We start from the raw sequence: 27,080 nt of genomic DNA, 5'->3' as shown, positions 1-27,080 counted from the left end.
GTTAAATGTAAGTATAATGCAACTGCTTCACTGATGGTAACAGTATAGACAATCCAAGAGATAAAATAATCGTAATTTATCAAAAAACTCAGGGGTCAACGACTGTGCAGTGTCAGATATTTGGACAGGTATTAATAGACCAAATGGGCACAGAACCACAGGAGAGTAAAGAAGGTAGAGAACGATTGCCTCTCTGCTCTCTCCTCCTACTGCATGAAGAGCCTAGGACAGCACAACTCCCTCCCTGCCCCATGCCTTAACAATATCTGCACTTGCCAAGTGAAATGAAATGATGGAAGAGCCATTCAATAAAGGGCAAAGGAGAGAATCTATGTCTTTCCAGCCTTCAGTCTAATCCTTTACAGTCTTCAGCATCATATAGAAGGAAAACCTTCACAATGATTAGAACCTAACTGGGGATTTAACATCACTAGAATGTAGTAATTAATATAAATGATGACATATCTGTATGGGAGACATAATAGACACATGGAGGAGGGGTTTGTGGGGAAGGAGCAATAAAAACAAACAGGTTTTAATGTCATGTTAGAAAAAATGTTGCTAATATTCATTATTCTATTATGAATATTGTCATTTCTGTAAAAACAGCTTCTGAAAATTTCCTAATTACACACATCCATCATTTCAATATCTTGTAAAAATAGAATTTTCTATTTTCAATTTTAAAAATAAAGGCAATAACTAGAATATCTTCTCCACATTAACTTCTCTACTATTAATACAAATTTTGCAGACCAGAACAATATAATATTTAATATTCTTCTTAATAATTAAGAGAGACAATTCTTACTAAGGCTGCATAGTATTATTCCAGTTATTAGCTTAGAAAATAGGGCTAGATGATTCCAAGGCTGTTTATATTTCTCAAATTCAAAATGCAGAGGCAGTTGTAGGAAGGGAAAAGTCATTATAGTTTGGAAAAGTCATTCAGAAGTCCTTAGACTATTTTTAGAATGTCCAATGGCTTCATGATTAATCAGTTACCATTGACTTTTGAACAACATGGGTTTGAACTGTGTGGTACACTTATACACAGATTTTTTTCAATGAATATATAGAAAGAATTTTTGGAGTTTTGCAACAATTTGAAAACATTTTCTTTCTCTAGTTTACTTCATTGTAAGAATACAGTATATAAGACATATTGAAATATTTGTTAATGAGCAGTTTATGTAATCAGTGTCTTCTGGTCAACAGGGGGCTATTAGTAGTTAGTTTTGGGGAGTCAAAAGTTATATATAGATTTTTGACTGCATGGAGGGTCAGCACCCCTTATCACTGCATTGTTCAAAGGACAATTCCATATGCTTGCTCATTGCCAGTATACCTAAGGCATAAGGATCTTTTAAGATTGCAAATCACATCATAAGATTCTTTTTCCCCTCCTGTTAAGAGGAAGTTTAATACTTTGGGAATTTATCTTACATTAACAATTATCTAAAGAATAATTATTTATTAATGTATTTTAATTTGAGTTCTTCTTGTCCCTAATTTATCTCACAAGACTTGCTTTCCTATAAGACTAGAAAAGCAAAAAGAAATGAAGGACACCTAACAGATCATACTCTGCTTTGTACAGCAATTACCATGTTCATTCCAAACAAATTTTGCAAGTCAATAAATATAGATTTAATGAGTGTCTAAATATCCTCTGAGTAGAAAGCATAATAGCATCACAGAAGGGAAAGAAAATTGTTCTAACAAACTTCCTTCTGTTCATCAGATTCTGATCCTATTCCTGAAAGAGCTACCCCTAAGCCAGTGCAGTGGGGCAGTCATATATCATGTACATAAGAGAAAGGAAAATAGGGATTTACTTCTTCCAGATGCTGTTTCCAATTTGACTGAGGAAGCAATGACCTCACTTTTGCTAAGTCTAGTTATTAATTTTATAATTTTAAGCAGCACACTCATTATTTTCCTATTCTAAGCAAACATGTTCAAAATACACTTATAATACTTACACATTCTTGTAATTCCTCCAATCCTTATTTCTCTAAGTCTTTTAAACTTCCATTCATCTGTACACTTTCACACTGAATACATTTTCAATATACTCTTGACATGCTGCACTTTAATTTAGTCCCTAAACTAAAATGTGCCAAGTCTCTCAGGTCTGTCTTCAGGCAGTGATGGCTCTGCTCCTCTTTCCCCGTATCATACATTTGCAGTATTCTAAGATAAGATAATATAAAGCCTTCTGCCCTGAGGCCAGGAAACTGACCTCATTGGAGAAGTGAAAAATTAACCTTTAGAGGTCCGTGAAGTCACCCTATCATGGTGGTAATTATATTTTACATAATAATTTTTCCAGGAATGGGAAAAGAAAAGCTTTTACTAACTAGTGATGCATGTGAAAGCAAAATATTTGATTACCTCTTAAATTACTACTATGTAAATTTTGACCCCCAAATTCTGACTTTCATTAATGCCATCATTCAATCTTACAAATGATTACAAAGCCTCAGGGAGGTTTTCTCTACTAATAAGGAGCCTACTACTTCACAAGACACTATAGTTGGTTGTAAGAATGCTCAACTGGTTCTACCATCTGTAGTTTAATAGAACCAATCTACTCCTTCAACATGATGGTTCTTTAAATATTTGAAGATGCTCTCATTTCTTCTTCATGACAAATATTCTGTTTCCTGGACAAATTCATCAACAGCCTTAAACCATATTTTATATAATATTTTGTAGGTGCTGCATTCCTGTCTCCAGAGTTTCTTATATAAGTTATAAGTGGTCATTTATAAAGAAATGTAAAATGAGGTTCTGTATCGCTTATCCAACTCAGTTCTCTATATAAAATCTAAAAGTTTTGTACATACAAGGATACATGCAGAATGTTCAGTAGAATAATTTTTAAGAAGAGAAATAGTACAAATTCTCTAAGTGTTTGTAAACTGGAAAATGGTGAAATAAATTATAATATTTTAAAGAAATGGATAGCATTTGATGATTTAAATTTATCAAAATTTATATGTGAACATTTAGTTTAAAAATGTAATATTGAGGGAAAAGTAAATGAATGAATGATGCAAATAATGTGATTACATTTTCATACATAGAAATAAACATGCATATACAGTTATTAAATAAAAGTTCCAAAACAACCAGGGGCCAATTCTAAGTAGTATTTGAAGGGAAGGTAAGAGAAGAGGTCAAGAAGTATATGAATGTCCTTTAACTGAATAAGGAATATTATATTTATAAAGGCCTAGAACAGCTATGGTGAAATACCACGGTTTGCCATCTATGGAAATGAATGCAGAGTATTATTTTTAAATGTTCTCAATTCTTTATTCCTTGAATGTTGTACTTTAAAAATGATTCCCTTACCATTCTCCATGGTATGAGACTGTTGAATATGTAACTCTATGCATTGTCAAAACCCATAGACATATAAATCTTGAAGACTTAATTATAATGGCAAACATAAACATGCAAGCAAACAATCAAAACATCAACCAGGTTGTAAGGTCATCCTTCCTAGATGAACAAATCTTTCTTTTTTGTGAATGTATGACATAACTGCTTGGAAGGAGAAGAGAGGAGAGCAGTGCCCTACATAACTGAGCATACTCATTTTAACTGGAATATGAAGCTGAAAGACAAAAATAATTATACAGTAACATTGTACTATAGTTGGTGAATTTGTTTTTCATGGGGGTATAGGTTAATAATTCTGACATTAATTTGCATAAGCACTGAGTTTGAACAATTAAGTAAATGTGAAATGAAGTGACATCATCAACATGGTTGGATATAAGTTTCTGAGCCCACATTCTCCTACAAAAATAAAAAAATAGTTGGCAGCCATCCGTGGACAAAGGAGCCTTAATGAGAGCTTTGGGATCCAGGTGGGAGGTTGTGGAGCCCTGGTAGAGCTCAAGACCAAAGAGGGCTGCTTTAAGACAGCAGGCCCATGTATCAGTGGCAGACCTACTGACCATGATCCTGAATGTTGACTGGAGCAGCTCAGTTCCCCTGTAGACTCAACTGTAGCTCTACTTCTTCACAGTCCTGCCATCGGCCCCTTCCACCAAGGGATCTGGGTGTGGCCATGCCTATCCATGTCCATGGCAACAGGCCTGCTGACCACAGACCAAATTTGGTCCTTGGAGGAATCTAGGACAGCTTAAGCCCCACTGGACTGCAATCCAAGGAAATCTTTCCTGCCCAGGGACACACTCAAAATATCCAATAGAAATAGCCCACCAACCTTGGACACAACTGCAGTCTCAGAAGCAGTCCCATGACCTAGATCCAGTCCTTTTCTACTGTGTTCCAGAGGCAGTGTTGCCTCCTGGGGAAAGGACCTGGTGGGCACCACACCTGCATGCAGCTCTGGTAACAACCTTGCCAGCTGCAGACTTGACTGTGGGCCCACCAACAGCCGGGGTACCCAGCTCAAGCCCAGCTTGATTACAGTCAGGGGGTTGTCCCATCAGTCGAGGCACCCTGCGGGAAGACCTCTTTATCCTTGACACCAGTCTGTGAAAACTATTATAGATAACTATATATTATAGGTAACTATATGTGAACATTTAGTTTAAAAATGTAATGTTGTGAAAACTATTATAGGTAACTGTCTTTCAAGTGCCCAAACACCAATGCAAGGCTACACAGATTATGAAGAATCAGGCAAACATGACACCACCAAGGAAAACTACTGACATTCCATAACTGACCCTTAAGGGAGGGAGGAAACTAAATGAAATCAGGAAAGCAAGAAATGAACCAAATGAAAAGTTTAACAAAGAAATAGAAACAAACAAGCAAAAAGAACCAAACAGAAAGTCTGAAGTTGAAAAACAATGAATAATCAGAAAATTTCAATAAAGAGCATAAAGATCAGATTTGATTGCAGCGAAGAAAGAATTGTCAAACTCCAAGACAAATTATTTGAAATTATCCATGTAGAGAAACAGCAACAACAACAACAACAAAATTGAAGAGAGTGGAGAAAGCCTCACCAGTTGCCCAACCAGTATACGTAGCATGAGAATCCCAGATGGAGAAAGCATGAGAAAGGGGAAGAAAGCTTATTTAAAGAAATACTGACATAAAATGCCCAACTCTTGGAGGAAAACGAACATCCATATCCATGATGGCCAAAGACGCCCATATAGGCTAAACATTATAATGAGACACATTATAATCAAATTATCAAAAGTCAATGAGAGAGACTTTTGAACAGAGCAAGAGAAAAGTGTCATTACATACAAGGGGTCCCCTGAAGACTATTGGTAACTTTCTCTGTAGAGACTTGCAGGCCAACAGAGAGTGGATGACATATACTGAGGAGAGAAAAACGCTGTCAACAAAGAATACTGCACCCAACAAAGCTGTTCTTCTGCAGTATAAAACAGAAAAATTAACAAAATGTCAAGAAAGTTTTACCTATAAGACCTTTGTGTGTAAATAGATTAAATTCCTCAATGAAAAGACATAATGTAGCTGAATGGATGAAAATCAAGATTCAAGTACATGCTGTCTAAAACAGACTACCGTATATTTAGGATACATGTAGGCTGAAAGGCAATGGATGGAAAAAGATATTCCATGCCAATGGTAACTAGAAGAGAGGAGAGGTAGCTACACTTATATCAGAATGAAAATAGACTTCAAGTCAAAACTGACACAGGACACAAAGAGTGTTATTTTATAATGATAAAGGGGTCAATTCATCAAGAGGTTATACCAACTAAAAATACATTTGAACCCACCATTAAAAGACCTAAAGGTATTAAACAATCATTACCAAATCTGAAGGCTGAAGTAGAGAGCAATGCAATAACAAAAATAGACACAGTAGTCCACTTTCAACAATGGATAGATCATCCAGACATAAAATCAATAAAGAAATAATAGACTTGAACTATACCTTAGACCAAATGGTTCTAGCAGACATACACAGAAAATTTCACCCAAGAGCTGAAAAATACAAAATCTTCTCAAGATCACACAGAACATTCTTCAGGATAGAGTATATGTTAGCTCACAAGACAAGTCTTACCAAATTTAAGAAGACTGAATTCATATCAAGTATCTTTTCTGACCACAGTAGTGTGAAAGTAGATATGAGTAACAGGAGGAAATCTGGAAAATTCACAATGTGTGGAAAATAAATAACACAGTTCTTGGACAACCATAAGGTCAAAAAAGAAATCAAAAGGAAAATGAAAAAAATATCCTGAGACAAACAAAAAGGGGAACACATCCCCCAACTGACAGGATGCTGCAAAAGTAGTTCTGGAGGGAAGTTTCTAGTGATAAATGCCTACATTGAGGAAACACTAACATCTGAAGTAAGTAAAACTCAAAACTAAATAAAAAGAAGGAACTAAGCCTAATGTTAGAAGAAAGAAGAAAATGGCAAAGATTAGAGCAGACATGAATGAAAGAGAACGCTTTAAAATAATGCAAAAGATCAATGAAATTAAGGGCTGGTTTTTGAAAAGATGAAATTGATAAAAAGAGAAAACTCAAAATTAGAAATGAGAGACATAACATGATCCACAGAAAACTGAAGATTCAATAGAGACTATTATGAACAATTAAATTTGAACAAAATGGATAACCTAGAAGAAATGGGTAGATTCCTAGAAACATCCAACCTGTTAAGACTGACTCTTGAAGAAATAGAAAGTCTGTATAGGTCTATATATAATTGAATCATTAATTATTTAATCAGATGTCTCCAAAGAAACAAATCCCAGGACTTGATGGCTTCACTAGTGAATTATGCCAAATATTTAAAGAAGAATTAACATCAATATTTGTCAAACTCTTTCAAAAAAGTGGAAGAAGTAATACTTCAAAACTTACTTGATGAGACCAGCATTGCCCTGATACTAAAGTCAGACAAGAACATCACAAAAAAAGAAAATTATAGGTCAGTATTCCAGGTGAACGAATGTGTAAATATGTTTAATAAAATGTGAGAAAAAATTTCAGCAACGAATTAAAAAATTATATGCCATGATCAAGTGGGATGTTTTCCTGGGATGCAAGATGGTTCAGCATAAGCAAATGAAAAATTGTGATATGCTACATTAACAGAATGAAAGAAAAAAATCATATGATCATCTCAATGGATGTAGAAAAAGCATTTGACAGAATTCAGCATACTTCTTGATAAAAATTCTCTAAAAATTAGGCATAGAAAGAATGTACCTCAACCTAATTAGATTATGTATGACAACCCATAGCTCATATCAAACTTTGTTATGAAAAGTTGAAAACCTTTCCTCTAAAATCAGGTACAAGACAAGGATGCCCATCTTGCCACTGTTAGAACTTTGTGCCATTCACTTCAAAGTGTCTATTTTAAAATGAGCTTAGAGTATAGAAATTAAGGGAGAAAGGAAGTCAAAAGCCAACAAGAAGGATGGAAAAGAAGATTAAACTTGCTAAAATTCATGCCCCCTGGTCAAAATGATTTACTTTAACATCACAGTGATTCCATCTGTAACTGGCTAGAAACATGTCTACAGTGGTAACAGTCATGCTAAGTTTACTCCATTTTCAGAAAAGGAGAATTTCTTATGATACAGAAATCCTGCCGACTTCAAAGAAATTCTTTGTTTCTTAGAGTGTAGATAACTGGGTTTAAAATGGGATAAAGATGGTATAGTACATGCCAAGGACTTTGTCAACTGAATAACTGCTGAAGGGCAGCACATATATGAAGATACATGGTCCAAAGCATAACATGACTCCAGTGATATGATCAATCAGTGGGGCTTTGCCATGTTATCAGAGGAGCAATTCCTAACTGTGATAAGTATCATAGGAGACAAACAAGAGGAGAAAGAAACTCTAGAAAGAAAGCCATTGTTTGCATCAATCAATAGGCTGAAAATATTAGTCTCTATGAAGGCAAGCTTGGTCACTAGAGGGAGGTCACAGAAAAAACTGTGTACCTGATTAGGGCCACAAAAAGGCAAGTTAACCGTAAATGCCAACTGGCTAGTAGTATGGATGAAGCCCACAAACTTGGAGATGAGGACAAGAAATAAATACACAGCAGCTCATGATTGTCATGTAGTGGCGAGGTTTGCATATAGCAAGATACTGGTCATAAGCCATATGAAAAGGTGAACAAAGAAAATATGGACCAAAGAGGCTTAAAAAAAATAGTCTTGTGCACAACCAACAAGTCTGCAATCATTTTGGGGGTAGCAAAAGAGGCACCACATATATCTATAAAAGAGAGGTTTGCAAACAGAAAATGCATAGGGGTATGGAGGTGGGAATCTGAGGTCACAGTGAGGATAATGAGAAAGTTTCCCAGCACTGTTGGTTGGTAGAACAGAGAAAATACGACAAACAAGAAAGGTTGGAGCTCCTGGTAATTGGAGAGTCCCAGTAACACAATTCCGACAGCTAAGAGTGATTGTCTCATTTGTTGACTTTGGAAGGAACTTATCTTCAGTTACCTGAATAGAAGAGAAACAGATCAGTCAGTTAGCTGAGCATGGGTTTGACTTTCTAATTTCACGTAATTTGCTAGGGATTCTAATTTCTATTTATATTTATGTGTCTGAGCTTTCATGCATTAATAAAAATTATATGGACAATGTAACAATACTAATAATGAAGGAGAGTGGGAAGAGGTATTGAGATGTTCAACCAATTGATATATCCAATTACATGCATTAGGGGATGTAATCAACTAACTTATTTACATATGAAATTGAGTATCTGAAATGTTTTCTTTGCCATTACAGAATTTCACTCTAAGAATCTATAGAGACAATATTTATATAATATCTTCTATAGTAAATGATGAAAATTTTCTTCTGAACAGCTAACTCAGGAAGATAATTTCACTAATAGTAACCAAATGTTATGCCCAAAAGAGAGTGTAGCGTATGAAGCTATTTAAATAAAGTTCAGAAATAGGCTAAGCTCATCTATAGTATTAAGAAAGATCCACTAGTGGTTATCCAGGAGAGTAGGGACAGGAAAGGGCTTCCAAAGTTCCAGTGATGTTCTGTTTATTCTTGGGGTTGATAGTGGCAGGGAAGTGTTCTTGGTATGGAATCTTACAAAGATATGTGATTTCGTTCTGTGCACTTCTGTGTATATGTTACATATTTATATAACAGGAGAGGAAGAGACAACATTGCATGTGTGAGAGAGCTCAGGTGAAGATTTAGAGGAATTATCACTTTGAGTGATTATATAATATTCCTTCTCTATCCAGTTACAAATTATATAAACTAAAATACAAAACTGTGGCAAAACAGAAAGGTCCAGAGTTTTCTGGAACTCCTCCTAGAGCTGTGATTCAGCACTTCATGGAGTTCTGTTATATGAAGGAAACCAGTACATTAGTTCCTTGCAGTTATTCCCTGGAGATTATTGAATAGCTTCTTTAAACTCAGCCTTTAGATTTAATAACCATAAAAATGTTATTGAATTATGACTGATACTTTATTTGATTTGGTGGGGGGGGGCGTAATTCAATATACACTTTATAACTAAAGGTATTCATAGTAAGGAACTCAGACCATGATAAAAATGTTATTTTTTTCTACTCAGTTATTCTATATTCTATTTTATCAGAACTGTTTTCCTTTTATCTTTACTTTTGCAAGCTATCTTGAACTTAGAAAAGTTGTATGGCGAATAAGAAAAAAGGTGAAATACAAAGGAGCATCTGCTTTTGAAGACGTTATCTACATCTAAATCTATTCTTGAGAGACAGTGTCTTTTGATTTAGTGATTTCAAATCATCTGCAATTTTTTTTTGTATCATTGATCTACAATTACATGAAGGACATTATGTTTACTAGGCTCCACCCTTCACCAAGTCCCCCCCACATCACCGTTCACAGTCACTGTCCATCAACATAGTAAGATGCTGTAAAATCACTGCTTGTCACCAAGTTCACAGTCACTGTCCTTCAACATAGTAAGATGCTGTAGAATCACTACTTGTCTTCTCTGTGTTGCACAGACCTCCCTGTGCCCCCCAACACTATACATGCTAATTGTAATGCCCCCTTTCTTTTCTTCCCGCCCTTATCCCTCCCTTCCCACCCGTCCTCAACAGTCCCTTTCCCTTTGGTAACTATTAGTCCATTCTTGGGTTCTGTGCTTCTGTTGCTGTATTGTTCCTTCAGTTTTCTTTTCTTCTTTTTTGTTTTTTGTTTTTTTTTTATTGAAGGGTAGTTGACAACAGTATTGCATTACATTAGTTTCAGGTGTACAACACAGTGATTCAACATTTATATAGATGATAATTCTAGGTACCAGGTATCACCATACCAAGTTGTTACAATATTTTGACTATATTCCTTATGCTATACATTACATCCCGGTTACTTATTTATTTTACAACTGGAAGTGTGTACTTTTTTTTGTGAGGGCATCTCATATATTTATTGATCAAATGGTTGTTAACAACAATAAAATTCTGTATAGGGGGGTCAATACCCAATGCACAATCATTAATCCACCCCAAGCCTAATTTTCGTCAGTCTCCAATCTTCTGATGCATAACGAACAAATTCTTACATGGAGTACAAATTCTTACATAGTGAATAAGTTACATGGTGAACAGTGCAAGGGCAGTCATCACAGAAGCTTTCGGTTTTGTTCATGCATTATGAACTATACACAGTCAGTTCAAATATGAATATTCATTTGATTTTTAAACTTGATTTATATGTGGATACCACATTTCTCTATTATTATTATTTTTAATAAAATGCTGAAGTGGTAGGTAGATACAAGATAAAGGTAGAAAACAGAGTTTAGTGTTGTAAGAGAGCAAATGTAGATGATCAGGTGTGTGCCTGTAGACTATGTGTTAATCCGAGCTAGACGAGGGCAATAAACATCCATGTATGCAGAAGATTTCTCTCAGAACATGAGGGGGGAGGTCCTAAGCCTCACCTCTGCTGCTCCCCATTTTCTCACCAGATGGCCCCCTGCGACTGTGCCTGTCTTAGGTTGTTCCTCCCTTGAGGAATCTTACCCGTCTCTGGCTAACCAGTCATCTTCCGGGGCCATACAGGGAAATGTGAAGTTGGTAAGTGAGAGAGAAGCCTTATTGTTTGAAAAGGTTAGCTTTTTACTTCTTTGCATATTTATGCCCTGTGGCTTCTATGCCCAGCATTTGTCTTGAGGTATCTTTACCACTTGGAAGAATTATGATACTCGGTAAATTCGACATGTGGCACGAGTTCTATTTAAAGGTTGTGATTAGGTAGGAAGAAGAAAAGCTATAGAAGTAGCAGGCAGAAGAAAACCTGGGAAGATTGATTATTTCTTTGACATATCTTCTTGGAGAGTAACTTCAGCATGGATAGGTTTTAAACTACTAATTAAATTGTGCACACACATTAACATAATAGGAATATAGTTACCTAACCAAAGCATACCTGTAATTACCAGCCATCTCCAGTGAAACCAAGAAAACCAGTTAGGCACCTTAGGCATTTGTGAAAACTTATCTATGATACGGTGGATATTGTCCGACTGAACTTAAACAGTCTGAGAGAATTCAGATAAACTAGAACAACCCATTCCTGGGGACTGTTCGTATCCCATATGTTCTTTTAACGATAAATAGTCTGTGGTTGTAAGATTTTGGAGTGCTACAATTTGCACTTCTCCTAATTCTTGGTTGAGTTCCAACAGTATAGATCCAGTCCAATTTTTTGTTTTACTGTATGCACAGGCCAGCTTAGATATCTCCTTCATCATTCCCATGGCAAGTCCAGGAACCGGTGGGATGAGTGCATCTACACCTGTGACAGTGCGTGGATCTTTGTTGGAGTTTTTTTTTTTGCTGATCATCTTCGGTCATGAGTCTTCCCGAGAGTGCTGATGTTGGAAGTTCTTTTTCATATCATATCTTAGTTCATTTTCGGGGTAGCCAAATTAGGCTTAGATCCTCTGTATAAACACAAACAGACCCATTGCCTACACTTTTATATGCCCTTTATATCATTGTGTAGAACTCATTAGAGGTCACCACATAGGAACTGCTTTTTTTTTTTAATCATTAATCTACACTTACATGACGAATACTTTGTTTACTAGGTTCTCCCCTATACCAGTCCCCCCTATATACTCCTTTAGAGTCACTGTCCATCAGCGTAGCAAACTGTTGTAGAATCACTACTTGTCTTCTCTGTGTTGTACTACCCTCCCCTTTCTCCCACCCCGCTATGGATGCTAATCTTAATACCCCTCTTTTTCTCCCCCCCTTATCCCTCCCTACCCACCCATCCTCCCCAGTCCCTTTCCCTTTGGTACCTGTTAGTCCATTCTTGAGTTCTGTGATTCTGTTGCTGTTTTGTTCCTTCAGTTTTTCCTTTGTTCTTATATTCCACAGATGAGTGAAATCATTTGGTATTTCTCTTTCTCTGCTTGGCTTGTTTCACTGAGCATAATGCCCTCCAGCTCCATCCATGTTGCTGCAAATGGTTGGATTTGCCATTTTCTTATGGCTGAGTAGTATTCCATTGTGTATATGCACCACATCTTCTTTATCCATTCATATATTGATGGACATTTAGGTTGCTTCCAATTCTTGGCTATTGTAAATAGTGCTGCGATAAACATAGGGGTACATTGGTCTTTCTCATACTTGATTGCTGCATTCTTAGGGTAAATTCCTAGGAATGCAATTCCTGGGTCAAATGGTATGTCTGTTTTGAGCATTTTGATGTACCTCCATACTGCTTTCCACAATGGTTGAACAAGTTTACATTTCCACCAGCAGTGTATGAGGGTTCCCCTTTCTCCACAGCCTCGCCAACATTTGTTGTTGTTTGTCTTTTGGATGGCAGCCATCCTTACTGGTGTGAGGTGATACCTCATTGTAGTTTTAATTTGCATTTCTCTGATAATTAGCGATGTGGAGCATCTTTTCATGTGTCTGTTGGCCATCCGTATTTCTTTTCTGGAGAACCGTCTGTTCAGTTCCTTTGCCCATTTTTTAATTGGGTTATTTGTTTTTTGTTTGTTGAGGCGTGTGAGCTCTTTATATATTCTGGACGTCAAGCCTTTATCAGATGTGTCATTTTCAAAGATATTCTCCCATACTGTAGGGTTCCTTTTTGTTCTATTGATGGTGTCTTTTGCTGTAGAGAAGCTTCTCAGCTTAATATAGTCCCACTTGTTCATTTTTGCTGTTGTTTTCCTTGCCCGGGGAGATATGTTCAAGAAGAGGTCACTCATGTTTATGTCTAAGAGGTTTGTGCCTATGTTTTCTTCCAAGAGTTTAATGGTTTCGTGACTTACATTCAGGTCTTTGATCCATTTTGAGTTTACTTTTGTATATGGGGTTAGACAATGGTCCAGTTTCATTCTCTTACATGTAGCTGTCCAGTTTTGCCAGCACCACCTGTTGAAGAGACTGTCATTTCGCCATTGTATGTCCATGGCTCCTTTATCAAATATTAATTGACCATATATGTCTGGGTTAATGTCTGGATTCTCTAGTCTGTTCCATTGGTCTGTGGCTCTGTTCTTGTGCCAGTACCAAATTGTCTTGATTACTATGGCTTTATAATAGAGCTTGAAGTTTTGGAGTGAGATCCCCCCTACTTTATTCTTCTTTCTCAGGATTGCTTTGGCTATTCGGGGTCTTTGGTGGTTCCATATGAATTTTTGAATTATTTGTTCCAGTTCATTGAAGAATGTTGCTGGTAGTTTCATAGGGATTGCATCAAATCTGTATATTGCTTTGGGCAGGATGGCCATTTTGACGATATTAATTCTTCCTAGCCATGAGCATGGGATGCGTTTCCATCTGTTAGTGTCCCCTTTAATTTCTTTTAAGAGTGACTTGTAGTTTTCAGAATATAAGTCTTTCACTTCTTTGGTTAGGTTTATTCCTAGGTATTTTATTTTTTTTGATGCAATTTTGAATGGAGTTGTTTTCCTGATTTCTCTTTCTGTTGGGTCATTGTTGTTATATAGGAAAGCCACAGATATCTGTGTGTTGATTTTGTATCCTGCAACTTTGCTGTATTCCGATATCTGTTCTAGTAGTTCTGGGGTGGAGTCTTTAGGGTTTTTTATGTACAGTATCATGTCATCTGCAAATAGTGACAGTTTGACGTCTTCTTTGCCAATCTGGATTCCTTGTATTTTTTTGTTTTGTCTGATTGCCGTGGCTAGGAGCTCCAGTACTATGTTAAATAACAGTGGGGAGAGTGGGCATCCCTGTCTTGTTCCCGATCTCAGCGGAAATGCTTTCAGCTTTTCACTGTTCAGTATGATGTTAGCTGTGGGTTTATCATATATGGCCTTTATTATGTTGAGGTACTTGCTCTCTATACCCATTTTGTTGAGAGTTTTTATCATGAATGCGTGTTGAATTTTATTGAGTGCTTTTTCAGCATCTACGGAGATGATCATGTGGTTTTTGTCTTTCTTTTTGTTGATGTGGTGGTTGATGTTGATGGATTTTTGAATGTTGTACCATCCTTGCATCCCTGGGATGAATCCCACTTGGTCATGGTGTACAATCCTTTTGATGTATTTTTGAATTCGGTCTGCTAATATTTTGTTGACTATTTTTCCATCTACATTCATCAGGGATATTGGTCTGTAGTTTTCTTTTTTGGTAGTTTCTTTGCCTGGTTTTGGTATTAGGTTGATGTTAGATTCATAGAATGAGTTTGGAGTATTCCCTCCTCTTCTATTTTTTGGAAAACTTTAAGGAGAATGGGTATTATGTCTTCTCTGTATGTCTGATAAAATTCCGAGTTAAATCCATCTGGCCCAGTGGTTTTGTTCTTTGGTAGTTTTTTGATTACCGCTTCAATCTCGTTGCTGGTAATTGGTCTGTTTAGATTTTCTGTTTCTTTATGGGTCAGTCTTGGAAGGTTGTATTTTTCTAGGAAGTTGTCCATTTCTCCTAGGTTTCCCAGCTTGTTAGCATATAGGTTTTCATAGTAGTCTCTAATAATTCTTTGTATTTCTGCGGGGTCCGTCGTGATTTTTCCTTTCTCATTTCTGATACTGTTGATTTGTGTTGACTCTCTTTTCCTCTTAATAAGTCTGGCTAGAGGCTTATCTATTTTGTTTATTTTCTCGAAGAACCAGCTCTTGGTTTCATTGATTTTTGCTATTGTTTTATTCTTCTCAATTTTATTTATTTCTTCTCTGATCTTTATTATGTCCCTCCTTCTGTTGACCTTAAGCCTCATTTGTTCTTCTTTTTCCAATTTTGATAGTTGTGACATTAGACCATTCATTTCAGATTGTTCTTCCTTTTTTAAATATGCTTGGATTTCTATATACTTTCCTCTTAAGACTGCTTTTGCTGTGTCCCACAGAAGTTGGGGCTTAGTGTTGTTGTTGTCATTTGTTTCCATATATTGCTGGATCTCCATTTTGATTTGGTCATTGATCCATTGATTATTTAGGAGCGTGTTGTTTAGCCTCCATGTGTTTGTGAGCCTTTTTGCTTTCTTTGAACAGTTTATTTCTAGTTTAATGCCTTTGTGGTCTGAAAAGTTGGTTGGTAGGGTTTCAATCTTTTGGAATTTACTGAGGCTCTTTTTGTGTCCTAGTATGTGGTCTATTCTGTAGAATGTTCCATGTGCACTTGAGAAGAATGTGTATCCGGTTGCTTTTGGGTGTAGAGTTCTACAGATGTCTATTAGGTCCATCTGTTCTAATGTGTTGTTCAGTGCCTCTGTGTCCTTACTTATTTTCTGTCTGGTGGATCTGTCCTTTGGAGTGAGTGGTGTGTTGAAGTCTCCTAGAATGAATGCATTGCATTCTATTTCCTCCTTTAGTTCTATTAATATTTGTTTTAGGTATGTTGGTGCTCCTGTATTGGGTGCATATATATTTATAATGGTTATATCCTCTTGATGGACTGAGCCCTTTATCATTATGTAATGTCCTTCTTTGTCTTTTGTTACTTTCTTTATTTTAAATTCTGTTTTGTCTGATAACAGAATTGCAACACCTGCTTTCTTCTCTCTGTTGTTTGCTTGAAATATCTTTTTCCATCCCTTGACTTTAAGTCTGTGTGCGTCTTTGGGTTTGAGGTGAGTCTCTTGTAAGCAGCATATGGATGGATCTTGCTTTTTGATCCATTCTATTACTCTGTGTCTTTTGATTGGTGCATTCAGTCCATTTACATTTAGGGTGATTATTGAAAGGTATGAATTTATTGCCATTGCAGGCTTTAAGTTTGTGGTTACCAAAGGTTTAGGGTTAGCTTCTTTACTATCTTACTGTCTTACTTAACTCGCTTGTTGAGCTATTATAAACACAGTCTGATGATTCTTTATTTCTCTCCCTTCTTATTCCTCCTCCTCCCTTCTTCATATGCTGGGTGTTTTGTTGTGTGCTCTTTTTAGGAGTGCTCCCATCTAGAGCAGTCCCTGTAGATGCCCTGTAGAGGTGGTATGTGGGAGGCAAATTCCCTCAACTTTTGCTTGTCTGGGAATTGTTTAATCCCTCCTTCATATTTAAATGATATTCGTGCTGTATACAGTAGTCTTGGTTTGAGGCCCTTCTGTTTCGTTGCATTAAGTATATCATACCATTCTCTTCTGGCCTGTAGGGTTTCTGTTGAGAAGTCTGATGATAGCCTGATGGGTTTTCCTTTGTAGGTAACCTTTTTTTTCTCTCTGGCTGCCTGTAATACTTTGTCCTTGTCTTTGATCTTTGCCATTTTAATTATTATGTGTCTTGGTGTTGCCCTCCTTGGATCCCTTGTCATGGGAGTTCTGTGTACCTCTGTGGTCTGAGAGGCCATTTCTTCCCCTAGTTTGGGGAAATTTTCAGCAATTATTTCTTCAAAGACATTTTCTATCCCCTTTTCTCTCTCTACTTCTTCTGGAATACCTATGCTTCTTATATTGTGCCTTTTCGATTGGTCACTCAGCTCTCTTAAAATTCTTTCATTCCTGGAGATCCTTTTATCTCTCTCTGCATCAGCTTCTCTGCGTTCCTGTTCTCTGTTTTCTAGTCCATTAATGGTCTCTTGCATCTCGTCCATTCTGTTTTGAAGTCCTTCCAGAGCTTGTTTTATTTCTGAATTCTCCTTCCTTAGTTCTTGCATATTTCTCTGCAAGTCCATCAGCATGGTTATGACTTTTGTTTTGAATTCTTTTTCAGGAAGACTGGCTAAATCTATCTCCCCAGATTCCTTCTCAGGGGAAGATGTAGCAGATGCCGAAGCTGTCTGGGTTAGTCTTGTCTGGATCATATTTTTTTGCCTTTTCATATTGACAGGTGCTATTGACTGTCAGCTGGGAGGGTCAAAACTTTCACTTGCTCCTGGCCTTTCTTTACTGGGACAACTGCGACCCCTATTGGTTTGTGTTAGGTAATTGCTTGTAGAGTGGGTCTTTGTGTCTTGCCTGGCCGGAAGGGAGAAATTTCCCTTTCTGTGGGCGAAATTTGTCTCAGGCTGCTTCTCTGCTTTCGCAGCGCCCGGTGGGGTAATGGATGCGTGGGCTGCTTGACTGTTTGCCTCCGTGAGGGGTCTCAGATCTGTTGCCCAGGGGGTTAGTGCACCCAGTTTTCCCTGTAATTTCCAGCTGCTGTACTGTGACCTGGGTTGTTTCCGTCAAGCTGTTAAGTCCCTGTCCCTTTAAGACTTTCAAAAAGCCCCCGCTTTTCTTTGTCACAGGGGCATCAGCTTCGGCACCCGCTCAGAGGTCTTACTCCCTGTTTTCCCAGTATCCAGGGCCCCCTGGGCACGTACTGTGTCTGCACTCTGGTCCGGATGGCTGGGGCTGGGTGTTCAGCAGTCCTGGGCTCCTTCTCCCTCCCGCTCTGCCTATTCTTCTCCCGCTGGGAGCTGGGGGGAGGGGCGCTCGGGTCCCGCCGGGCCGGGCTTGTATCTTACCCCTTTCACCAGTCGCTGGGTTCTCGCTGGTGTAGCTGCAGTCTGGCCACTGTCCTGCGTCTTCTGGTCCATCTTTTAGGGCTAGTTGTGTTTGTTGTATTTTCAAAAGTATATATGTTTTTGGGAGGAGATTCCCACTGTCCTACTCACGCCGCCATGTTGGCTCCGCCTCCTTCTTTTCTTCTTATACACCACATATGAGTGAAATCATTTGGTACATGTCTTTCTCTACCTGGCTTATTTCACTGAGCATAATACCCTCTAGCTCTATCCATGTTGTTGCAAATGGTAGGATCTGTTTTTTTCTAATGGCTGAGTAATATTCCATTGTGTATATGTACCACATCTTCTTTATCCATTCATCTACTGATGGACATTTAGGTTGCTTCTATATCTTTGCTATTGTAAATAGTGCAGCGATAAACATAGGGGTGCATCTGTCTTTTTCAAACTGCAGTGCTGCACTCTTACGGTAAATTCCTAGAATTCCTAGAATTCCTGTGTCAAATGGTATTTCTATTTTGAGCTTCTTGAGGAACCTCCATACTGCTTTCCACAATGGTTTAACTAATTTACATTCCCACCAGTAGTGTAGGAGGGTTCCCCTTTCTCCACAACCTCGCCAACATTTGTTGTTGTTTGTCTTTTGGATGGTAGCCATCCTTCCTGGTGTGAGATGATATCTCATTGTGGTTTTAATTTGCATTTCTCTGATGACAAGCGATGTGGAGCATCTTTTCATGTGTCCGTTGGCCATCTGAATTTCTTTTTTAGAGAAATGTCTATTCAGCTCCTCTGCCCATTTTTTAATTGGATTACTTGCTTTTTGTTTCTGGATGTGTGTGTGCTCTTTATATATTTTGGATATCATCCCTTTATCGGATCTGTCATTTTCGAATATATTCTCCCATACTGTAGGATACCTTTTTGTTCTATTGATAGTGTCCTTTACTGTACAGAAGCTTTTCAGCTTGATATAGTCCCATTTGTTCATTTTGCATTTGTTTCCCTTGCCCAGGGAGATATGTTCAAGAAGAGGTCACTCATGTTTATGTCTAAGAAATTTTTGCCTATGTTGTCTTCTAAGAGTTTTATGGTTTCATGACTTACATTCAGGTCTTTGATCCATTTCGAATTTACTTTTGTGTATGGGGTTAGACAGTGATCAAGTTTCATTCTGTTACATGTAGCTGTCCAGTTTTGCCAGCACCATCTGTTGAAGAGACTGTCATTTCCCCATTGTATGTTCATGGCCCTTTATCGAATATTAGTTGACCATATATGTTTGGGTTAATGTTTGGAGTCTCTATTCTGTTCCATTGGTCTGTGGCTCTGTTCTTGTGCCAGTACCAAATTGTCTTGACTACTGTGGCTTTGTAGTAGAGCTTGAATGGGGGAGTGAGATTCCCCACCACTTTATTCTTCCTTCTCAGGATTGCTTTAGCTATTCAGGGTCTTTGGTGTTTCATATGAATTTTTGAACTATTTGTTCCTGTTCATTGAAGAAAGCTGTTGGTATTTTGATAGGGATTGCATCGAATCTGTATTTTGCATTGGGGATGGCCATTTTGATGATATTAATTATTCCTAGCCAAGAGCATGGGATGAGTTTCCATTTGTTAGTGACCTCCTTAATTTCTCTTAAGAGTGTCTTATCGTTTTCAGGGTATAGGTCTTTCACTTCCTTGGTTAGGTTTATTCCTAGGTATTTTACTCTTTTTGATGCTATTATGATTGGAATTGCCTTCCTGATTTCTCTTTCTATTAGTTTATTGTTAGTGTATAGGAAAGCCACAGATTTCTGTGTTTTAATTTTGTATCCTGCAACTTTGCTGAAATCCAATATTAGCTCTAGTATTTTCTTAGTGGAGTCTTTAGTGTTTTTTATGTACAGTATCATGTCATCTGCAAATAGTGACAGTTTGACTTCTTCTTTACCAATCTGGATTCCTTGTATTTCTTTGTTTTGTCTGATTGCCATGGTTAGGACCTCCAGTACTATGTTTAGTAACAGTGGGGATAGTGGGCATCCCTGTCTTGTTCCCGATTGCAGAGGAAAAGCTTTCAGCTTCTCAGTTTCAGCTTTTCAGTTCATGTTCAGTATGATGTTAGCTGTGGGTTTATCATATATGGCCTTTATTATGTTGAGGTACTTGCCCTCTATACCCATTTTGTTGAGAGTTTTTATCATGAATGCGTGTTGAATTTTATTTAGTGCTTCTTCAGCATCTACGGAGATGATCATGTGGTTTTTGTCTTTCTTTTTGTTGATGTGGTGGATGATGTTGATGGATTTTTGAATGTTGTACCATCCTTGCATCCCTGGGATGAATCCCACTTGGTCATGGTGTACAATCCTTTTGATGTATTTTTGAATTCGGTCTGCTAATATTTTGTTGACTATTTTTCCATCTACATTCATCAGGGATATTGGTCTGTAGTTTTCTTTTTTGGTAGGGTGTTTGCCTGGTTTTGGTATTAGGGTGATGTTAGCTTCATAGAATGAGTTTCAGAGTATTCCCTCCTCTTCTATTTTTTGGAAAACTTTAAGGAGAATGGGTATTATGTCTTCTCTGTATGTCTGATAAAATTCCGAGTTAAATCCATCTGGCCCAGGGGTTTTGTTCCTTGGTAGTTTTTTGATTACCACTTCAATTTCGTTGCTGGTAATTGGTCTGTTTAGATTTTCTGTTTCTTTTTGGGTCAGTCTTGGAAGGTTGTATTTTTCTAGGAAGTTGTCCATTTCTCCTAGGTTTCCTAGCTTGTTAGCATATAGGTTTTCATTGTACTTTTAAATAATTCATAGTATTTCTGTGGGGTCCGTCATGAATTTTCTTTTCTCGTTTCTGATACTGTTGATTTGTGTTGAATCTCTTTTCCTCTTAATAAGTCTGGCTAGAGGCTTATCTATATTGTTTATTTTCTCGAATAACCAGCTCTTGGTTTCATTGATTTTTGCTATTGTTTTATTCTTCTAAATTTTATTTATTTCTTCTCTGATCTTTATTATGTCCCTCCGTCTGCTGACCTTAGGCCTCTTTTGTTCTTCTTTTCCAATTTCAATAATTGTGACATTAGACTATTCATTTGGGATTGTTCTTCCTTTTTTAAATGTGCTTGGATTGCTATATACTTTCCTCTTAAGACTTCTTTTGCTGTATCCCACAGGAGTTGGGGCTTAGTGTTGTCGTTGTCATTTGTTTCCATATATTGCTGGATCTCCATTTTGATTTGGTCATTGATCCATTGATTATTTAGGAGCGTGTTGTTAAGCCTCCATGTGTTTTGAGTCTTTTTGCTTTCTTTGTACAGTTTATTTCTAGTTTTATGCCTTTGTGGTCTGAAAAGTTTGTTGGTAGGGTTTCAATCTTTTGGAATTTACAGAGGCTCTTTTTGTGTCCTAGTATATGGTCTATTCTGGAGAATGTTCCATGTGCACTTGAGAAGAATGTGTATCCTGTTGCTTTTGGATGTAGAGTTCTGTAGATGTCTGTTAGGTCCATCTGTTCTAGTGTGTTGTTCAGTGACTCTGTGTCCTTACTTATTTTCTGTCTGGTGGATCTGTCCTTTGGAGTGAGTGGTGTGTTGAAGTGTCCCAGAATGAATGCATTGCATTCTGTTTCCTCCTTTAATTCCGTTAGTATTTGTTTCACATATGTTGGTGCTCCTGTATTGGGTGCATATGTATTTAAAATGGTTATATCCTCTTGTTGGACTGAGCCCTTTATCATTAAGTAATGTTCTTCTTTGTCTTTTGTTTCTTTATTTTGAAGTCTATTTTGTCTGACACTAGTATTGGAACACCTGCTTTTTTTTCTCTGTTGTTTGCATGAAATATCTTTTTCCATCCCTTACTTTAAGTCTGTGTATGTCTTTGGGTTTGAGGTGATTCTCTTGTAAGCAGCATATAGATGGGTCTTGCTTTTTTATCCATTCCATTACTCTGTGTCTTTTAATTGGTGCATTCAGTCCATTTACATTTAGAGTGATTATTGAAAAATATATACTTATTTCCATTGCAGACTTTAGATTCTTGGTTACCAAAGGTTCAAGGTTAACTTCTTTAGTATCTTACTGTCTAACTAAACTCGCTTAGTGAGCTATTATAAACACAGTCTGACGATTATTTATTTCTCTCCCTTCTTATTCCTCCTCCTCTCTTCTTCATATGTTGGGTGTTTTGTTCTGTGCTCTTTTTGGGATTGCTCCCATCTAGAGCAGTCCCTGTAAGATGCCCTGTAGAGGTGGTTTGTGGGAGGCCAATTCCCTCAACTTTTGCTTGTCTGAGAATCGTTTAATCCTTCCTTCATATTTAAATGATATTCGTGCTGGATACAGTAATCTTGGTTCAAGGCCCTTCTGTTTCATTGCTTTAAATATATCATGCCATTCTCTTCTGGCTTGTAGGGTTTCTGTTGAGAAGTCTGATGATAGTCTGATGGGTTTTCCTTTTTAGGTGACCTTTTTTTTTTCTCTCTGGCTGCCTTTAATACTTTGTCCTTGTCTTTGATCTTTACCATTTTAATTATTATGTGTCTTGGTGTTGCCCTCCTTCGATCCCTTGTCATGGGAGTTCTGTGTACCTCTGTGGTCTGAGAGACCATGTTCTCCCCTAGTTTGGGGAAGTTTTCAGCAATAATTATTTTTTTTATAAATAATTATTTTTTATTGAAGGGTAGTTGACGCACAGTATTACATTACATTAGTTTCAAGTGTACAACACAGTGGTAGAACATTTATATACATAATTCTAGGTTCCAGCTATCACCCTACCAAGCTGTTACAATATCTTGACTATATTCCTTATGCTATACATTACATCCCGGTTACTTATTTATTTTACCATTGGAAGTCTGTCCTTTTTTTTTTTTTTTCTGAGGGCATCTCTCATATTTATTGATCAAATGGTTGTTAACGACAATAAAATTCTGTATAGGGGAGTCAATGCTCAATGCACAATCATTAATCCACCCCAAGCCTAATTTTCGTCAGTCTCCAATCTTCTGAGGCATAACAAACAAGTTCTTACATGTAGAACAAATTCTTACATAATGAATAAGTTACATAGTGAACAGTACAAGGGCAGTCATTTCAGAAACTTTCGGTTTTGCTCATGCATTATGAACTATAAACAGTCAGTTCAAATATGAATACTCATTTGGTTTTTATACTTGATTTATATGTGGATACCACATTTCTCTCTTTATTATTATTATGTTTAATAAAATGCTGAAGTGGTAGGTAGATACAAGATAAAGGTAGAAAACAGAGTTTAGTGTTGTAAGAGAGCAAATGTAGATGATCAGGTGTGTGCCTGTAGACTATGTGTTAATCCAAGCTAGACAAGGGCAATAAAACATCCACGTATGCAGAAGATTTCTCTCAGAACAAGGGGGGTGAGGTTATAAGCCTCACCTCTGTTGATCCCCAATTTCCCACCTGATGGCCCCCTGCGACTGTGCCTGTCTTAGGTTGTTCCTCCCTTGAGGAATCTTACCCGTCTCTGGCTAACCAGTCATCTTCCAGGGCCATACAGGGAAATGTGAAGTTGGTAAGTGAGAGGGAAGCCTTATTGTTTGAAAAGGTTAGCTTTTTACTTCTTTGCATATTTATGCCCTGTGGCTTCTATGCCCAGCATTTGTCTTGAGGTATCTTTACCACTTGGAAGAATTATGATACTCGGTAAATTTGATATGAGGCACGAATTCTATTTAAGGGTTGTAATTAGGAAGGAAGAAGAAAAGCTATAGAAGTAGCAGGCGGAAGAAAACATAGGAAGATTGATTATTTCTTTGACATATCTTCTTGTAGAGTAACTTCAGCATATATAGGTTTTAAGCTACTACTTAAATTGCACACACACATTAACATAATAGGAGTATAGTTACATAACCAAAACATATCTGTAATTACCAGCCATCTCCAGTGAAACCAAGAAAACCAGTTAGGCACCTTAGGCATTTGTGAAAACTTATCTATGATATGGTGGATATTGTCCAACTGAACTTGAATAGTCTGAGAGAAATCAGACAAATTAAAACAACCCATTCCTGGGGACTGTTCACATGCCATATGTTCTTTTAACAGTAAATAGTCTGTAGTTGTAAGACTTTGGAGCGCTACAATTTGCACTTCTCCAAATTCTTGGTTGAGTTCCAACAGTATAGATCCAGTCAAATTTGTTGTTTTACTGCATGCACAGGCCAGCTTAGATATCTCCTTCATCATTCCCATGGCAAGTCCAGGAACTGGTGGGATGAGTGCATCTACAGCTGTAGCAGTGTGTGGATCTTTGTTGGGGTTTTTTGATGATCATCTTCTGGCATGAGTCTTCCAGAGAGTGCAGATATTGGAAGTTCTTTTTCATATCGTATCTTAGTTCATTTTCGGGGTAGCCCAATTAGGCTTTGATCCTCTGTATAAACACAAACAGACCCTTTGCCTACACTTTTATATGCCCTTTATACCCTTGTGTAGGACTCATTGAAGGTCTCCACACAGGAACTGCCTTTTTTTTTTTTTGGTATCATTAATCTACACTTACATGACGAATATTATGTTTACTAGGCTCTCCCCTATACCAGGTCCCCCCTATAAACCCCTTTACAGTCACTGTCCATCAGCATAGCAAATGTTGTTGAATCACTACTTGCCTTCTCTGTGTTGTACAGCCCTCCCTTTTCTCCCACCCCCCATGCATGCTAATCTTAATACCCCCCTACTTCTCCCCCCCTTATCCCTCCCTACCCACCCATCCTCCCCAGCCCCTTTCCCTTTGGTACCTGTTAGTCCATTCTTGAGTTCTGTGATTCTGCTGCTGTTTTGTTCCTTCAGTTTTTCCTTTGTTCTTATATTCCACAGATAAGTGAAATCATTTGGTATTTCTCTTTCTCCGCTTAGCTTGTTTCACTGAGCATAATACCCTCCAACTCCATCCATGTTGCTGCAAATGATTGGATTTGCCCTTTTCTTATGGCTGAGTAGTATTCCATTGTGTATATGTACCACATCTTCTTTATCCATTCATCTATTGATGGACATTTAGGTTGCTTCCAATTCTTGGCTATTGTAAATAGTGCTGCAATAAAGATAGGGGTTCATCTGTCTTTCTCAAACTTGATTGCTGCGTTCATAGGGTAAATTCCTAGGAGTGGAATTCCTGGGTCAAATGGTATGTCTGTTTTGAGCATTTTGATATACCTCCATACTTCTTTCCACAATGGTTGAACTAACTTACATTCCCACCAGTAGTGTAGGAGGGTTCCCCTTTCTCCACAGCCTCGCCAACATTTGTTGTTGTTTGTCTTTTGGATGGCAGCCATCCTTACTGGTGTGAGGTGATACCTCATTGTAGTTTTAATTTGCATTTCTCTGATAATTAGCGATGTGGAGCATCTTTTCATGTGTCTGTTGGCCATCTGTATTTCTTTTTTGGAGAACTGTCTGTTCAGTTCCTCTGCCCATTTTTTAATTGGGTTATTTGTCTTTTGTTTGTTGAGGCGTGTGATCTCTTTATATATTCTGGATGTCTAGCCTTTATCGGATGTGTCATTTTCAAAGATATTCTCCCATACTGTAGGGATCCTTTTTGTTCTATTGATGGTGTCTTTTGCAGTACGGAAGCTTTGCAGCTTTATATAGTCCCACTTACTCATTTTTGCTGTTGTTTTCCTTGCCCGGGGAGATATGTTCAAGAAGAGGTCACTCATGTTTATGTCTAAGAGGTTTTTGCCTATGTTTTCTTCCAACAGTTTAATGGTTTCATGACTTACATTCAGGTCTTTGATCCATTTTGAGTTTACTTTTGTATATGGGGTTAGACAATGGTCCAGTTTCATTCTCCTACATGTAGCTGTCCAGTTTTGCCAGCACCACCTGTTGAAGAGACTGTCATTTCGCCATTGTATGTCCATGGCTCCTTTATCAAATATTAATTGACCATATATGTCTGGGTTAATGTCTGGATTCTCTAGTCTGTTCCATTGGTCTGTGGCTCTGCTCTTGTGCCAGTACCAAATTGTCTTGATTACTATGGCTTTATAGTAGAGCTTGAAGTTGGGGAGTGAGATCCCCCCTACTTTATTCTTCTTTCTCAGGATTGCTTTGGCTATTCGGGGTCTTTGGTAGTTCCATATGAATTTTTGAATTATTTGTTCCAGTTCATTGAAGAATGATGCTGGTAGTTTCATAGGGATTGCATCAAATCTGTATATTGCTTTGGGCAGGATGGCCATTTTAACAATATTAATTCTTCCTAGCCACGAGCATGGGATGAGTTTCCATCTGTTAGTGTCCCCTTTAATTTCTCTTAAGAGTGACTTGTAGTTTTCAGAGTATAAGTCTTTCACTTCTTTGGTTAGGTTTATTCCTAGGTATTGTATTTTTTTTGATGCAATTTTGAATGGAGTTGTTTTCCTGATTTCTCTTTCTGTTGGTTCATTGTTAGTATATAGGAAAGCCACAGATTTCTGTGTGTTGATTTTGTATCCTGCAACTTTGCTGTATTCTGATATCAGTTCTAGTAGTTTTGGGGTGGAGTCTTTAGGGTTTTTTATGTACAGTATCATGTCATCTGCAAATAGTGACAGTTTAACTTCTTCTTTACCAATCTGGATTCCTTGTATTTCTTTATTTTGTCTGATTGCCGTGGCTAGGACCTCCAGTACTATGTTAAATAACAGTGGAGAGAGTGGGCATCCCTGTCTAGATCCCGATCTCAGAGGAAATGCTTTCAGCTTCTCGCTGTTTAATATAATGTTGGCTGTGGGTTTATCATAGATGGCCTTTATTATGTTGAGGTACTTGCCCTCTATTCCCATTTTGCTGAGAGTTTTTAACATGAATGGATGTTGAACTTTGTCAGATGCTTTTTCAGCATCTATGGAGATGATCATGTGGTTTTTGTCATTCTTTTTGTGATGTGGTGGATGATGTTGATGGACTTTCGAGTGTTGTACCATCCTTGCATCCCTGGGATGAATCCCACTTGGTCATGGTGTATGATCCTTTTGATGTATTTTTGAATTCGGTTTGCTAATATTTTGTTGAGTATTTTTGCATCTACGTTCATCAGGGATATTGGTCTGTAGTTTTCTTTTTTGGTGGGGTCTTTGCCTGGTTTTGGTATTAGGGTGATGTTAGCTTCATAGAATGAGTTTGAGAGTATCCCCTCCTCCTCTATTTTTTGGAAAACTTTAAGGAGAAT

General features: G+C 37.6%; 1 pseudogene; it reads right to left on the bottom strand.

Annotated features, from left to right (window-relative positions):
- Window positions 1-4,301: 4,301 nt before the first annotated feature.
- Window positions 4,302-8,434, bottom strand: LOC118909875 (olfactory receptor 4K15-like; annotated as a pseudogene).
- Between the last annotated feature and the right edge of the window lie 18,646 nt (window positions 8,435-27,080).

This window comes from Manis pentadactyla, chromosome 11 (assembly GCF_030020395.1).
Source record: "Manis pentadactyla isolate mManPen7 chromosome 11, mManPen7.hap1, whole genome shotgun sequence".
In the NCBI taxonomy this organism is placed as follows: Eukaryota; Metazoa; Chordata; class Mammalia; order Pholidota; family Manidae; genus Manis; species Manis pentadactyla.
Note: the sequence above shows the minus strand (reverse complement) of the source record. Positions and strands in the feature narration are given on the sequence as shown.